The sequence below is a fragment of the Castor canadensis genome, chromosome X (genome assembly GCF_047511655.1).
Source record: "Castor canadensis chromosome X, mCasCan1.hap1v2, whole genome shotgun sequence".
NCBI classification, from domain to species: Eukaryota; Metazoa; Chordata; class Mammalia; order Rodentia; family Castoridae; genus Castor; species Castor canadensis.
Genome location: NC_133405.1, coordinates 119,667,509 through 119,684,154, shown reverse-complemented (window position 1 = coordinate 119,684,154; position 16,646 = coordinate 119,667,509). Strand labels below are relative to the sequence as shown.

The 16,646-nt window shown below is 39.7% G+C and overlaps 1 long non-coding RNA gene and 1 other non-coding gene across 4 annotated transcripts in view; both read right to left on the bottom strand.

The window, feature by feature from the left end:
• Nucleotides 1-16,646, bottom strand: part of LOC141419584 (uncharacterized) — a 192,072-nt gene that overhangs the window by 141,859 nt on the left and 33,567 nt on the right. The window lies entirely within an intron of this gene.
• On the bottom strand, nt 320-509 carry LOC141419975 (U2 spliceosomal RNA). Its single transcript, XR_012444700.1, has one exon. It is a non-coding gene; the product is annotated as a U2 spliceosomal RNA (small nuclear RNA).

Sequence of the window (16,646 nt, the reverse complement as noted above, 5' to 3'; positions counted from 1 at the left end):
GTGTTAGAAGTAGAGGCAGTGGGGGACAAGAGAGGGGGAAAAGATTAAGGTAATGAGAAGAAAGGATGAGAGAAAAGAAGAAGAGAGAAGAAAAATGGACAGAGAAAAGAAAGTAGAAGAGTGGGCTAAGCAAATTGTCATTTGGACAGAATGGAAGAGGGAGACAGGTAACAACAAATTGAAAAAATAAAAATACCATACATGCACACACACATATATGTTTATTGTCCAAATTTCTTCCTTGTTATGGAGCAGAATGAGTTCCCTCTCAGTTCTGAGATCTTTCCTCTGATTTCTTTTCTTTTCTTTCTTTTTTTTTTTTTAGTGCACTGTTCTTAGAAGTACTGCAATACCAGGCCAATGCATGGAGTGGACGTAGCAAGCTCCTATTCCATCTCCTAATTCCAAAAATCCATTTAATATATTGTCCTCAGATAGAGGGCATATCAGATATTAAACTGATAAGAACAGATACTACACTTGATCTTAGCCAAAGGCAGAGAAGTGATTTTTCTGATTTCTAATCCAGTTGCTGACCCTTTTAACAGGGGTTTTTTCTGTGTCTCTGCCTGTTTCTAAGGTTGTATGCTGGGCTGTATAGCAATGGATGTTGCCCTTGCCTATGAGTCAGCTTTGGGGGAGGGAATCCACTCAGGGTGTTTGAGTCCAGGTTTTCCTTGGGGGATGGGCTCTCTGGACTGCTTATTTTTGTAGGTGGGTTCTCTAAAGTGCTCTCATGAGGAGCTGGTATGTGGGCAGCCTCAGCCCCTACTGCCCACAGGGAAGGCCTGGGAGATAGAATTGAGCTTTTTGGTCCATCACTTTTCTCTGGAAAGTCTGTCAGTTTCAGCTCACTACCAATTTCTCCAAGGTGAAGGATGTGGTGTTATTTTCACCAGAGTGTAGTTGAGCCACTCCTACCGCCAGGCTTGATCAGCTCAGCATTCTGCCCCACCCTCACCAAGCAGAGGTGAAATATTCTCTTTGTTTATTTGGCCATCAGTTTTATCCAAGGGGAGTGTAATCTGCCCACCTGCTGTGCTGAGCTATGTGGCTCCCTCCAGAGCAGATGTGTGTCCTGCTCACCTGGTGGGGTTGCAGATTCACTCAGATGGGATCAAGTCAGCTCCAGGATGGTTCAGGTAGACAAGTTCTGTGTCCACAAATTATGGCAGGTCCAGGACATTGCAGATGTTTGCAGAACTCATTTTGCAGTCCTCTGCATTGCACTTTTGATCTTCCATGAGAGGAGAAATGAAGCCCCCCACCAAAAAATAAAGGGACAAATAGCTTTTCAGCAGGCAGCAAGCCAGTTGCAGTGCAGAGGCTTTTGGGGCTGTTATCTGATAAAAAATGCTAATTTAAGGGTTAGTCGTTGCACATTATGTTCACCTTATGTATTGGCAGTATCTTAATTGGCAAAAAACTATATTACCCTATCCTTGTTACAATGAATCTGAAGTATCCTTCTGTAATCATGGAAGTCAGGGTTTCAGGGTCTATTGACTATCTGCCATCCTAGTTTCACGAGATTAAAGATCTTAACATAAGGTCTGAAATGGTGAAATTACTCCAGGAAAATATAGGGAACACACTGGACCACAAAGCATAGATAATAACTTTATAAATAGTGTTAGGAAAAACACTGCTCACAAAGAAAAGTCTCACGTCCAAGAGCAAAGTTTAATGGCAGGTTCAAACTGCCAGGCTGGCCGGGGAAAGATGGCACAGCACAGACTCTGGGCCGGGCATAGCTTTTAAAGAAGAGGGAGCTTGAGAAAGTTAGCATGTGCGTGGTAGTCTCTGGTAGGGGTAGGGCTGTCTTAGAGCACGGGAATTTCTGTTAAGAGTGGGGCTGCCATTTTGGCTGCTGATTCACAAAATGGCGACATTATTACTCTATCGAATAGAACTTCAGTATCTCAGTCATTAAGAGAAAAGATTGACAAATAGAACTGCATGAAACTAAAAAAGGTTCTGCACAAAAAAGGAAACAGTCACTAGACTGAAGAGACAACCTATAGAATGGCAGAAAATCTTTCCCAGCTATACACAGTTGACAAGGGATTAATAATGATAATATATAAGGGGCTCAAAAAACTAATCTTGCAAAGAATAAACAACCCACTGAAAAACAGGGAAATGAACTGAATAGACAATTCTCAAAAGATGAAGTACACATCTTTGACCATAAGAGAAATGCAAGTCACAATGACATTGAGATTCCAACTCATCCCATTCAAAATGGCTATCATCAATAACACAAACAATAACAAATTTTAGCAAACATGTGCCAAAAAGGAAAAAGAACACTTACACACTGTGAGTAAAAACGTAAATTAGCATAACCACTATGGAAAGCATTATAGAGGATCTTCCAAAAACTAAAAATAGAACTACCATATGATCCAGTGATATCATGCCTGGGCATATAGTCAAAGGAATGTGCTCCAGGATACAAGAGACACTTACACACCCATCTTTATTGCATCACTATTCATAGTAACCAAGCTTTGGAAATAGTCCTGATGCCCCAAAACTGATGAATGGATCGAGAAAATGTGGTATATGTACACAATGGTGTATTATCCAGCCATAAAGAAGAATGAAATTATGTTGCTTACAGGTAAATGAGTGGAACTGGAGAACAAGATGTTAAATGACATAAGCCAGACTTAAAAGGTCAAAGGTCGTATGTGTTCCCTCATTTCTAGAAGCTAGACCCATAAGTTAAATACATAAATACAAATACGATCTTATATACATATGCTTACACACACACACACACATACATATGAGAGACAGAGAAGACAAGATTGTATTAGTGGATCTAAGGGGACCACAGTAGGCAGGAGAAGGAAAGAGAATGCTACAAAAGGAAAAATATTGAAACATTCCATCTATATATGAAGACAACATAAGGTAATGCATTGTACACTATTGAATAATAAGGTAGAAAAAATAGAGAAAGAGTAAGTATTGGGGGGTAATCTGATTAAAACTTGAAATATACATGTCTGAAATGCCAATGCAAAATCCTCTTAGACTATCAATACACACTTAAAAGTATGAAGGACAGGAAGGTAAAACAAGTCTAGTCTGGGTGTGGATACCAGTGAGAGGGGGAAGGTCATAAGAAAAGGGTGAATGAGAGTGAATATGGTGGATATATTTTGTATTCATATATGAAAATAGAATAATGAAACCTATTAAAATTGTTCTAAGAAAGAGGGGAAGGAATGCGGGAGAACAATGGAAGGAGTGAATCTAATTAAGATATATTGTAAACATATATATAAATATCACAATGTATCCCCTTGTACAACTATTATATGCTAATAAAAAAATCATTACCATCAGATCAAAAAACCCTAGATATAGAAATATAGAAAATTGAAACTGGATCCCCATCTCTTAACCTTTATAAAAAATATTAACTTAACTTTAGTCAAAGACCTTAACAAAGGACTTGAAACTTTCAAACTTCTAGTGGAAAACATGGGGGAAATATATTAAGAAATAACTTTCTCAGTTGGACTCAAACAGGTGAGGAAAGAACAATAATTAACAAATAGGATTGTATCAAACTAGACAGCTTTTGCTCAGCAAAGGAAGCAATATCCAGAGTGAGCAGACAACCTAGAAAAGAGAAGATAATCTTTCCCAGCTATTCATACAACAGAGAATTAACATGCAGAATATGTAAAAAATTCAACATATTAAACACTGAAAGAGAAAATAATCTAATCACTAAGTGGCCAGATGACCAGAACACTTTCCAAATGAAGAATAAAAGCCACAAATAAATACATGAAAATATGTTTTATTTCTTTAGCTATATGGAAACTACAAATCAAACTACGTGGAGATTCCATCTCATCCCAATCAGAATAAGTATAATCAAGAAAGCATAAAACAACAAATGTTGATGAAGATGGGGGAGGGAACAATTGCTATATACTACTGGAGGCAATGTAAATTAGTCCAACCACTGTGGAAAACTCAGAAATACTATATGATGCTACTATGCCATGCTAGAGTATGTATCTGAAGTAATCCATGTCAAGATATAATAGAGACACCTGAACACCCATGATATAGCAACACTATTCACAATATCCAAGTCATGGAATCAACTTAGAAGTCCATAAATAAATAAATGGATAAAGAAAATATGGTATATATGCACAAAGAATTATATTCCACTATAAAGACAACAAAATCATGTCATTTTTCAGGAGAATAGACTGAACTAGAGATTTTGTACAGGGGAATAAGCCAGACTCAAAGACAAATATCACAAGGTTTCTCTAATATGTGGAATCTAGAAAGATGACATTGAGGTAGAAGGGGGGACTATTTAAGAGGAAGAAGGAGATGAGGAATAGGTGGACTAATAAAACAAAAAGGGCATTCCTGACTGATAAGGTATGTATATTTCCCGACAAAACATGCAACAGTTGTAATCTGAGGTTGTTAGGCCATGTGTGTTCTACACTCAGGAAAGAATTAATAATATTATCCTGAGAATAACTTCAAATGGATTCACTATCGCGGGAGTCAGTTTTATCAAAGGATCATTTTACACAAACTTGCTCTCCTCTCTCCCAATCTCTACCTCTAAGTCTTGTGTCCTATCTCACTCTTACTCCCCACTCCATCTTTCTTTGTTTTATCTCTTGTTCACTCCTCCCTCCTCTGTTGCCTCTCTGTCATGTCTGTCCCCCATGTGTCTCTCTCTTTTTGTCTATGTTGAGCTTCCTCTCCCCTCTCCCTTCCCTCCCTCTTTCCTCCCCTCCTCACTCTCCACCTTACTTTTAGCCATCTGCCATGTAATGATAGAGCACAAAGTCTCTCACCATTGCCAACCTTTAGATCTTAGACTTTCCAGCTTGAAGAAATATGAAAAATAAATCCTTGCTATACAAAATGTTCCCAGGCTCAAGCATTACATTACAGTGCCACTGACAAAAAAAAAATCACTGACCCATGGTAAGACTTCACTCTGGTTTACTGGAGATGACACTGTTAAAAATAAAAGTTGCTGAGGGTATTAAAAGCTTGTTCCAGTAAGTTTCAAAGGGTAGATTTCACAGGTCCTAATCACCACAGAATTTATTTCCAGTCAAGGTCTGAGAGTTTAGGCAAGAGATCTGCAAGTCAACCTCAATTTCAAATATCATTCTTTCCTGTCAGGTTTACTTAGGTTAAATTGAACTAATAGAGGACTGAGAGTTTCACATAGTATCTATGTCTCACTCAAAACAGAATGCTATTTCTTACTGTCCCAGATGATACCAAGGAACCCTTCTCACCAGAAAGAAGGAAAGACAGAAGTCAAAAAATAAGTCAGGCTCAAAATAGTAAGAGTGTATTTAAAAGATTCTATTGCTATGGAAAGCCACTACATCAAACTTTTCATAAAACACGAAATGTATCTGATCTTTTTTGCTAAAAAGTCAACAGAAACAGTTCACAGAGTAATTAAAACCCATATATGCCACATAAAACTGATTCACCAATAACAGGGAATGAAGAAACTATAAACTATTACCAAGCAGGGACAAACCTCTAAACACAAGAGCATAACACTTTCAAATGTGAAGGACATGGTGAATGTCTGTGTTCAAAAATTATTGTAGCCAGACTCAGTCAACAAGATTCAGAGTGGGAGGAATCTTGCACTGGCAGTCTGAGATGAAGAAACACAAACCCTCACCAGGGCTAAACTAGAGGAAAAAGAAGATTGCTATCCACCTCACCCTCAACCCTATGAGAGGAAGGAGTTAGCAAAGGAAGATAAAGGAAGATAGGGAAACAAATGGAGAGACTCTTGGAGAAGTGTCCAGGTAGGAGAAAGAGATGTGTATTGACACCATTTGGAAATGAAGGATTTACCAAGAATGACTTTCACATCTTGAGTAGTCAAGTGCTGCATATGTGCTCCCTTACTTCTATATCTAACCAGTGTTATACATGGATCCATTAGGAAACTCAGTCCCAATCAGCAAATATGCACTGCCCTATGACTGTAAAACCATGTTTCTCACCTTGAGACTCAGAGAAGATTGGCACAAAATTTATAGCTGCCACATGCATGGCAGGTGGTCAGCCAACCACTTCTTAGATGGCCACTGTAGTCTTGGGTTTCAGAGATAGAAGTGGCTGGTCTTGAGGACTTTCACAAAGACAGAGAACAGAGTTTCTAGAGCCCCCATAAGTCTTCAAGATTTCTAGAAATGAGCTTATATTAATAGCTAGCAAGAATGAAAAAATAACATAAAATATATACCTCAATACTTAGCATCCAACATACCTGTCCAGAGCTTTTCTTTGGCTTCCCTCCAAAGAAAAGCATTTGGACAAAAAAAGAAAGAGGAGAAAATAAAGAACCTTTTGGTTAGGATATTTTGGGGGCTTAAAGAAGAGGCAAGAAAGAAGGAACAAAAAGTGTTGTTCTGAGACAAATATAGAATGATTGCCCTCCCCCCACCAGCCAACAGGATATGTTCAAAGACTCTGAACAAAATGATTTTCAGGCCAGGTCTGTTGTGAGTGGCAATGTCATGCCATTTTGTTTGCCAAAATGCCATTTAGGTTACTACAGGACAAGGAACAGGGTTGCCCTACAAGAATCTGAACTCAAATGAACAAGGATAAGGTAACTGAATGTGATTGGATACCTCAAAACAAAGTCTTTACACATTTGTCCTCCTGCACTCTGACATAAACATATACACACACACACATACACACACACACACACACACACACACACACACACACATTTCAAAGAATAATGGCTACATCAATCACTGCTTCATTTACTTTAAATATTTACTATATTCAGAAGATAAGTGTATCATATAGATAACATATATATATGTGTTTATTAGGATTATAAATTACAACAAAGAAAACTTGAGTAATGTTTAAACATCTAGAACCTGAAAGCATGGCAATAGAAGAGGCATTTTTGTGGGTATGTTGACCAATCCTACCATAAAACAATTTGTAAGTAGAGCAGTTGGAAGATGATTAGATCATAAGGACTTTGATAAATGGGATTAGAGTCCTTATAAAGGGTCCTCTTCTCCCATGTGAGGACACAGAGAAAAAAATAGCCACATACGAGGCAGGAAGTAGACCCTCACCAGATACTGAATCTGCCAGTGCCTTGGTTTTATACTTCCAAGACTCCAGAACTGTAAAAAATAAAGGTTTGTTGTTTAGAAGCCACCCATGTATGGTATGCTGTTATAGCCCCCTGAATTAATTGGTTCACTCAATATGGATTTTGAAAATTCAAAGATATGCAGGATGTCCCACCTTGAATACAGACAGGCAAGAGGAATTCACTCTTACTCAAAGAAAGGCTGGCCTTTTGTTCTATGCAAGACTTTAAGTGATTGGATAAGATCCACTCACATTTCCAGAGAACAATATGTTGTCTTAGTCTATTGATTCCAATGTTAATTTCATCCTAAATTATTGACCCAGTATAATAATTAACAAAAATATACAGAATATTAGGATGAAAAAGTGAAATGCCACTATCATAGTAATACATAAAGAAGAAATATATTCATTCAGCATAATTGTCCCCCTCTTTTATACCTCCCCTCTCAAATTGCTCCCTCACAATCAGTCCACATTTTTACACTCATGAACCATTATTATTATTACTAATATTATTATATATTATAATTATTATTATATTTATTATCATTATACACTGATGTAGGACAACAGAGGAGCCAGACATGGCTATAGGAAAAAAGGCATCCCTTTACTTTCTTCTTAGGGAACTTTACCCATGGTTGTAGGAAGGGATGATTTTCAATCAGAAAAGGAAGGAATCACAGGCTGTGAAATAGTCAGTACAAGGAACTGAAGTGAAGAAAGAGGGGCTCCACAAATCAAAATAAATGGGGCTCCACAGTCTTCACTTCTTCTACCACCTCAACATACCTGAACAACAAGGTCAGGCAGTAGTAGACAAATGAATTTCATCAGTATGAGTCTCAGGAAGTGAGGTCTCAGATGTTACAGACTGACAGCAAGTAAATAGATCCAAGGAGGCCAACCTTCAACAAGAAGTCAAAACAAGGTTAGGCATGGTAGTTCATATGCTTAATCGCAGCTACTTTAGAGGCAGAGGTAGCAGGATCTCTGTTCCAGGCTGGCCTGGGCAAAATCAGGAGACTCTACAGGAAACACAAACTAAAGCAAAAATTGCTGTAGGAATTGCCTAGCAAGCTAGCACCCCTCATTTCCCAACACAGGACTTACCTCAAGGTAAGACACTGTACAGAGCCCTAGCCTATGAGACACTTACTTTTTGTTTTTGTGGTGGAACTGGAGTTTGAACTCAGGGCTTCACACTTGCAAAGTAGGCATTCTACTCTACTGCTTGAGCCACACCTCCAGCCCCATGAGGCACTTCTGGGAAGGTCCAGGGCATGGCAGCTGGGCTAGGGATACACTTTACTTCCTGTTCAGGACTGTGAGGGAAATGAATGAGCTGTAAGGTCTGACAGCCTTGCCTCACCTCACAAAAGGAAAAGTCCACTGCCCACACAAAGTCCATGCAAAGCATTCCTGTGATTCTTCTGGGAACCCTCCTCCCCTCAGAACAAAGGAACATGGGCAGCTCCACCCCTGGGGTTAAATTTGGAGGATCAGGTTTCCAGGCAGGTGAAAATGGAAGGCCTGCTTCTCTGCTTCATCCTTCTTCTGGCACCGACCTAGGGTATTGACTTGCTTTCAAAGATGTGACCTCCAGTCCGCTGACAGAGACCTCCCCACCTGTTCTCAGGAGTATTGGTGGGTGACCTGACTTAGCACTGTGACCCCCAGTGAATCCCTGAAAACTGCAACCTGCACTCCCCCTGAGAAGTTGGCAACAGAGGGCCCCACCCCCAATTAAGTCTCCTGAGTCCCCAGCATGCCAGGTCCACAGGCTATTCACTCTCCTGTGTTTGAAAGAACTAGATCTTACTATAACTGAGGTGGTGGACTTTAGTCAGCAAAAGGGCAAATCCCAGGCCCTATAGTGTTAAAGTTTGGGTCCTGAAGAAGTGGGGGGAATGAAATTCCATGCTGCCAAACTCAGTGTGGGTTGGGGGGCAGACACAAGGAACCCAAGCACAGACTCTGCCTTGCATGGGCCCAGAGAATCTGAATGCCAGAAAGTGTGCCTTATAGCTGTGCTCTTCAGAATCCTGGGATGAGAGTTTTAGTAAAATGTGGTGGGAAAAAGACAGGACTTAGTGTAAGAAGATGACAGGGATAGTCCCTGCATGATTCCCAGGTCACATGACGTGGGTGAGGACTCAGGTTACTATGGAAACCAAACACCCACAAGAAACAAGAACCTTCAACTATCTTCCCATTGATCAGCTTTAGCAGGCCCAGGAGTGGAGTATAGAATGAAGTGGTGGAAGAAAGTGCTCTTTATTGCCTTCTGCTTGACACTAAGGAAATTGGAAGTCAGAACAGGGGAAGGAATGCATTTGATGGTCCTGAATGTAAACCAAGAAGACTCTCAGTGCTAATCAAAACGGTCCCTACTACCTGCCCCTACAATTGCCGCAGTAAGCCCTGTGTCATGCAGTGCCTTAAGACTCTCTTAACTTCCTTCAGAGGATCTGAGGACACAAGCTGAACAGAAGAGAATTCCAGTGGGTTTCTAAAGAAGTTTCCGGGAGGAAATCAGCAGAGGGATCTGGGCTATGTCAAGGCTATGCTCTTGATGGTACTTACAAATTGTCACTCCTCTCTCCAGGTTCCCACCTTGTCAGCTGTCCTGCTTGTGTCCCTGACTCCAGTTATTATGCCAGGAGGGCAGAAAAACAAGCTCTGCTATCACACCAAGCATCAACAATCACATGGGGAGAGCCAAGATCCAAGTGGCACAGAGGTCATTGCACAAGAAGAGTCAGAGTCCCCCTCCAGTGGGGAGCGAATTCTCCCTTGCTCCTATTGCCTAAATTCTACAGGAGTGTCTGGGAGTAGCAACCTCTAGCTCTCCTAATGCGGGTGCTTCCTGGAAGTGCTGTGATGTAGGTGCCCAGAATCCCAATGCTGGTGCAAATAAGAAAAGTTCAAGTACCTCCCAGGAGGCATCTTCCACTCAGAGCATGCACACAGAACTACTTAGTAGGAGGGCGACGATGTTGATATAGTTCCTGGTGGAGAAGTATAAAATGAAGGAGCCTGTTAACCAGGCAGACATGCTAAAGGTGGTCAGCAGGAGATATAAGTAGCACTTTCCTGACATCTTCAGGAAATCCTATGAACACATGGAGCTGGTCTTTGGCACTGAGGTGCAGGAAGTAAATCCCAGCACCTATACCCTTGTCAGCAAGGTGGGCCTTTGCAGTGAGGATTGTAGGGGCTTGCCAAAGACTGATATCATCATGATGCTCCTAGGTGTTGCAAGAATCAGCTTAGGTTGGGTCTTTTCTGTCAAAGGATTTAATCATTAATAACTGTCTCACTAACTCACTTCCCATATGCTTCATGGAGTCTGCTTAACTTAATAAAAGTTTCTGTTAAGAACAAAGGGTTGTTATCCTCAGCTGGGCAAATTCTTCTAGATGCCCTGGATCTGAAGCTGAAAACCTAAAACAGTTATTGCTTCCCTGAAGTTTTAAACTTCTTTGACTTCAAAGCCCCCCTTCCAACCTGTCCCCTTTCCAATTAGCCAACCACATAGACTGTGAATCAGAAACCTGCCCAATCCAGGAGAGAGGCAACATTGTGTTAGAGATAAAACCAGAGCAGACTTCCCACCCAGTGTTCTTCCTTCCCAGACTCTTTATAGGGTGCATACCCTTTTGCAGAAGTAAATGTTGCCTTGCCTATTAACTTTGGAGTTGTGTTGTCTCTCTCGTGACACCCCAATATCTTTAAGATATTTTTAACAGTGTGATCTTCATGAAGGACAATCATGCCACAGAGAAGAGATGTGGGATTTCCTCAATGCCCTGGGGATATATGGTAGGCAGAGGTGCTTAATTTTTAGGGAGCCCTGAAAGGTAATTACCAAAAATTTAGTGCAGGAAAAATACCGCCAGATACCTGGCAGTGATCCTCCCTGCTATGAATTCCTGTAGGGTTCCAGAGCTCTAGCTGAAACCAACAAAATGTAAGTCCTGGAAATTTTGGCCAAGATCAATGATAACATCCTTAGGGCCTTTCCTGTTCTGTATGATGAGTCTTTGAGAGATCAGGAAACAAGACCAGAAGGGAGGGCTGCAGCTGTGGCTTGCACTATTGCCCAGGTCAGGGTTCCTTGCAAGGCCATGTCTCACAGGGCCTCCCAAAATCTAGTTGTGTCTAAAGTAGAGTTTTTCTCTATGTTTGAAGAGCATTCAGTCTTCCAAGTAATGGAGACTACTATGGGCCGGAGGAAATAAAGTGTACCATTTCTTTTCTTTTGTGTTATGTGAGTAACATGTTATATTGGTTTATATAGTTGCATTAACTGCTTTTTAATAGGGATTGAAAGTTACATTTTTTAGTGTTTATAAAACAAATTCACAAACCATCTTTTCTTTATGATCTGGAACTAAGTAACATAGTATTCTAATGGAAATGTGAAAGAATACCAAAGAAAGTTATTGTATCACAATTCAAAGTGGAAAAGAAGTAAAAACCAAAGTAATACTTGTTTAATTCTCAGTGTGCCTTACTCTTTCTAGTATTTGTTTTATACTAGTACTGTGGATATTTTTTAGTATCTACTGGAGTATCAAAAATGATAAATAAATAGAAAACAAAACCTCTTACTGGAGTATGGTATTTTCTCATTCTCAATCATGTGGAATGTAATTAGCAGTATGAGCTAGATATTAATTAACTAGAAATGTTTATAGAGCATCTTTTCTGAATTATAAGGATTTTAAAACATTGTAATCTCATAAATCTTAGCAAGACAATGTGACCATTTTTTTCTCACTATATCATTAGGAAAATGATAGTATGTAAAAATAAAATAATGATATGAAACTGAAATTTATTACTTTTATCAGTATTTCATGTAGCTTTTATACAGTACATATGTCCAATATTACTAGAAGATAGGGCTTAGCATACCCACATCACAGAATGAGTATTTGCATATTTCTCAAGTTCACAAGCATGTAGTTGACAACGCTGATACTAGACTCCTGGATTTGTGTGGAGCCCACAATGTTCCATTGCTCCCAGTCTGGACCAGTGACAATATTATCATCTACATATGCAATGTCAGACAACATGAAAATATCAATAAGTCACAAAATCACCCTGCTCTGACTTTTCCCTAGAGAAAGTAAATCTATTCAGGATAAGGTTAAAGAATAGATTAAATCTAGCTAATGAATCAAAGGAATGGATCAGTGTGCTAATGAATGAAAAGAATGAATCTGTGTGTTTTTTTTTCTAACAGTGTACCTGTCCTATGTCTCTTGCATTGTGCTATAGGTTCTCTATCTCACATGAAGCCTGGGAGTGGGAGTCATTACTGCAAGGCTTGAAGTAAGGAACCTGCTTTATTCTGTGCATGTATATGCAAATTTCCCTGTCTGTGTTAATCAATAAGAAAAAAGGGGCTGGTAGAGTGGCTCAAGTGGTAAAAGCATCTGCCTAGCAAGCTTAAGGCCCTGAGTACAAACCCCAGTATGGCAAAAAGAAAGGAGGCAAAATGAGTACCCCACAATGAGGATTTAGAAGGGCCAAGACAGAGAATATAGGAATCACTGAAAGACCAAGGACTCACAGCTCTGAGACCTATATGGCCATGGGAAGATCTGTAAGTTGAGATCCCATTTATTCTCCCAGGTCCTCAAGGATATAAGCCTTGGTCTAAGCATGGATTTGCAGTCTCTAATAGGTATCAAGGTGAGGGATCTAAAAATGCATAAGAAATTTCGTACTCCAGAACAGTAGAGGTTCCCAAAGTATATCTTGCTTTCTACTTAGGGTGGCCAAGGGCAGAGCTTTGTGGCCGATGTGCCACTTCTTTTTATTATGAACGCTTATTGTGTCTCAGATAAGGGCCTCAAGCTCAGCACAGTTGCTCCAGTTCTATTCAAGTGGTAGATTCTTATGGGTCTTAGTTGGATCTAATGTTAGGACACTGAATGCTGAAGAGTAGTCACACCCATTTATGAAAAAGGGAACCACCAAGAGGTGCCAGGCAGGTAGAATAGGAGTAGTACCTGAATAACCCCTCTAGTTTCTCAGTAAGGTAAAACCTTTGTTTTCAGGCTGACAGACTCATATCAGTACAGGGAAGAGTCCCATCTCCCATCCTGATACAACATTAGAAATCTGAGTGAAGATTGAAGGAGCCACTGCCTCCGAAACAGTGGAGTCTCATAGAATTCTGACCATGTTACCATCGCTCAGAAGTTCCCCAACTGCTGTGGCCACATGTGGTTCCTCCTGACTTGCAATCTGAAGACACCATTAAGGTGATGACCTTGGGCTAAGGATGCCCTGAGATCAGTGAAAGGTGTTCCAGGTCTTATCAGGAGATAAGGTGAGGGTCCTGAATAAGAATACAGGATCTGTTCACCCCAGAATAGAAGAAATGTTTAGTAGCCTGCCCTTGGTGTTAGCTCTAAGAGGCTCAAGGGAAAGCCTTCTCCCTGAAGTGTCCCCTCATTTTGTTTTGGAGTGTTATCAGGCAGGTGTGGGCCTTGGTCTAGTAAGAGCAGACCCATTCAGCAGAAAATGTCTGATAAGGTGGGAATGTTATAGTTAAGTGTTCTGAGACAAGGTATCTAGGGTTTGGAAGCTGAAAATCTTCAGTGGTATTAACATTTGTTTATCTCCAAGGTTATTGAGGGAAGGATGCAGAAGTAGTGAACTGGCAGCAGATCTACAAATAATAGGTTTCAAAGTTCAGTACCTAAAACCTAGAAGGCATCATGCCCCTTAAATATTAACAATAATTCTATTTATTTATTCTTTTATCAATAGTTGTCATTCTGCAGAATGAACCCAGTGCCTTATCCTTGCTAAGCAAGCACTCTACCACTTAAGCTACACCTCCTACACTTTTTTTCTACTTGTTTATTTTTGAGACCAAGATTCCTTGCTAATTTGGCTGACAGACCTGGAAATCATAATCCTACTGCATCTGCTTCACTGGTACATAAGAGTATAGGCATGCACCGTCACGCTCACTGAACAGATGTTCTTGATTTCTAGAAACCCTAGAGCAAAACTTTCAATGGAGGAGGCAAGGCATGTATTCCAGGTATTTGACTGTGCATTTGATCACAGATTGGTAAGCAATTATTTCACATACTTTGCTCATTGGAATTTCAGAATTGTTATTGCCCAGTTTCTCTTTTGTAGCTCCCATTATGCCTCTACATACACAAGTATGACTATAGCAGTTATTCTATGCATACCCTACCAGTGTACATTGAGTGTGTAGGATCAATTACTACTCCTTTTTTTTTACAGATCCACACACAAAGGCATATTTTTCTCAGTTTGTATAATTAATGTGCATTCAGCAAGAACCTCATGAGCAGGTGGAACTGATTTAGATGATGCAATTTGAATTTTGAGCTAATATTTTAATGGTATCAGAGTTGAGGGATGTTTGCAAGGGTATAAGGTGGGCACATGAACAATGGGGTTAGACGGGCAGGTAACTACAGAAAAACTATAATGGTTCTCGAAGATGATCCAGATGATCATGACTTGCGTACTTCTACCCTAAGTGTGAACAGAGTTTGTGATTCAATTCTAAGGAACAAATTAGGCCAAAATTGATAGAATGCACTCTAATATTCACATTATATTATACGACAATAGTAAGATGACAGACACTACTCTGCAGATAATGTATATCATAAGAAAAGGTACCACTGGGCTATTAGTTAAGATTTAGCCAGCCTGCATGCCTTGTGACTCTGTTTTCAATGGCCCATGGAGAGGAAAATGTGGCATGAAATTGCTGTGTTTAAGAACTAAATATAGCCTAAAATATTGACCCACGCTCATAATCCGAGCTACTTGGAAGGTGGAGGTAGCAGGATCAAGGTTAAAGGTAGCCCAGGCAAACTTAGCATGAGGTTCTACAGGAAAAACAAAGTAAAACCAAAACAGACTGTGGGATCAAGTGGTAGAGAGTGTACATGATGACCTGAGCTCAATCTCCAATACTGGAAAAGAAAAGAACAAAAAAGAAAACAACTGGGTTTACAATCAACAGCCAAACATTTAAAAAAGTTCTTGGTCCAATATACAACAGGAAATAAAATCTGCCAACACACACAGTGAATTTAGAAGTGTATTTTTCTCATGGTCATTTCAGGCTTCTAGGCCAGCACATAAAAGCTTATATGTTGTCACCCCAATATTCTCAAAAAGAAAAGCACTGAATAAACTGATAATCAACAACTTTTCATAAATCAGTCAAAGAACAGAGGTCACAGAGCAAGCTGCAGATTTCAAAATACAGAGGAACATACTGGTTGATACAAAGAATCACAGCTCACTACAGCAGAAGCCCAGAAGCAATAGCCAGTGCAGGAGGCAATATCAGTATAAAACTTAAACTGTATTTCACAAATTCCCAGATCTTCAGTGTAGATGAACTTGGGAGTTAAAACCTCCAATGATGCCCAGTATAATATGGGCTCCACACTTTTATGATCTTTTAACTCCAGGATCTACTCTCATGGGGATGGAAGATTAGTTAAAAATAGTCTATTTTCAGCTGGTTGGGGGGGGAAGCCATTTTTATGCATGCCCAGAATAATCTTTTCTTCAAACAACACCTAACAAAAGAGATACTATTTACCATAGTTCAATTGACACAAGTTTTATGACAGCCTAAACAAGTTGGAGGAGAGAAATACCTAACTGTATGCCCCTGTAGCTTTCTAAGCAGGAGGAGGAATACCAAACTGCAGCCCTCTTGTCTTTCTGCTTCATCTAAGGAGTAAAAATTTGAAAAGTATTTGTGAAGCAGCCAAGTTGCAGGAGCTCACTCAAAGACCAAGACTTAATCACAGGATTATAGAATGCTTCCCTCCACCTCACACAATCTCACCCCACACGGAGAAGTTTCCTTACAATAGCAGAGGATTACAACTAAAAGAACTGCACATCCTTTAGACCTTGTTAAAGAAGAAAAAGGGAGAAAAAACAAGAAGCGTAGGAACATTTAGCCTCTAACATGTAGAGTTGCAGTAAACACTCTGACTCCTGACCAGAAAAACAAAAAACTTCACACTAAAAAACAACTTCTCTTAGTTCCTTACAACTAACACATTGTATCTGGATTTCAACAAAACAATTACAAGGCATACAAGACAAAAAACAGCTTGAAGTCACACAAGCATCATAGGCAGACTTAATTACCAAAGACATTTGGGAATTTTAACATCAGTTATTTCAATAACTATCACTGATAAGCTAGAGATTATGATAGAAAAATGAACAACATGCAAAAATATGTGGATAATGTAAGCAGAAAAAGAGAATCAAGTTACAGTTGTAAAATGATAAATAAAAACAGTCTGAAACTTTATGTACAGAAAAATTATCCTTCAAATTGAAGAACATAAGGACTTTGTCAGACAAGGAAACATTGAGGTTATTTGCCGCCAGTAGATGTGCCTTACAAGAGT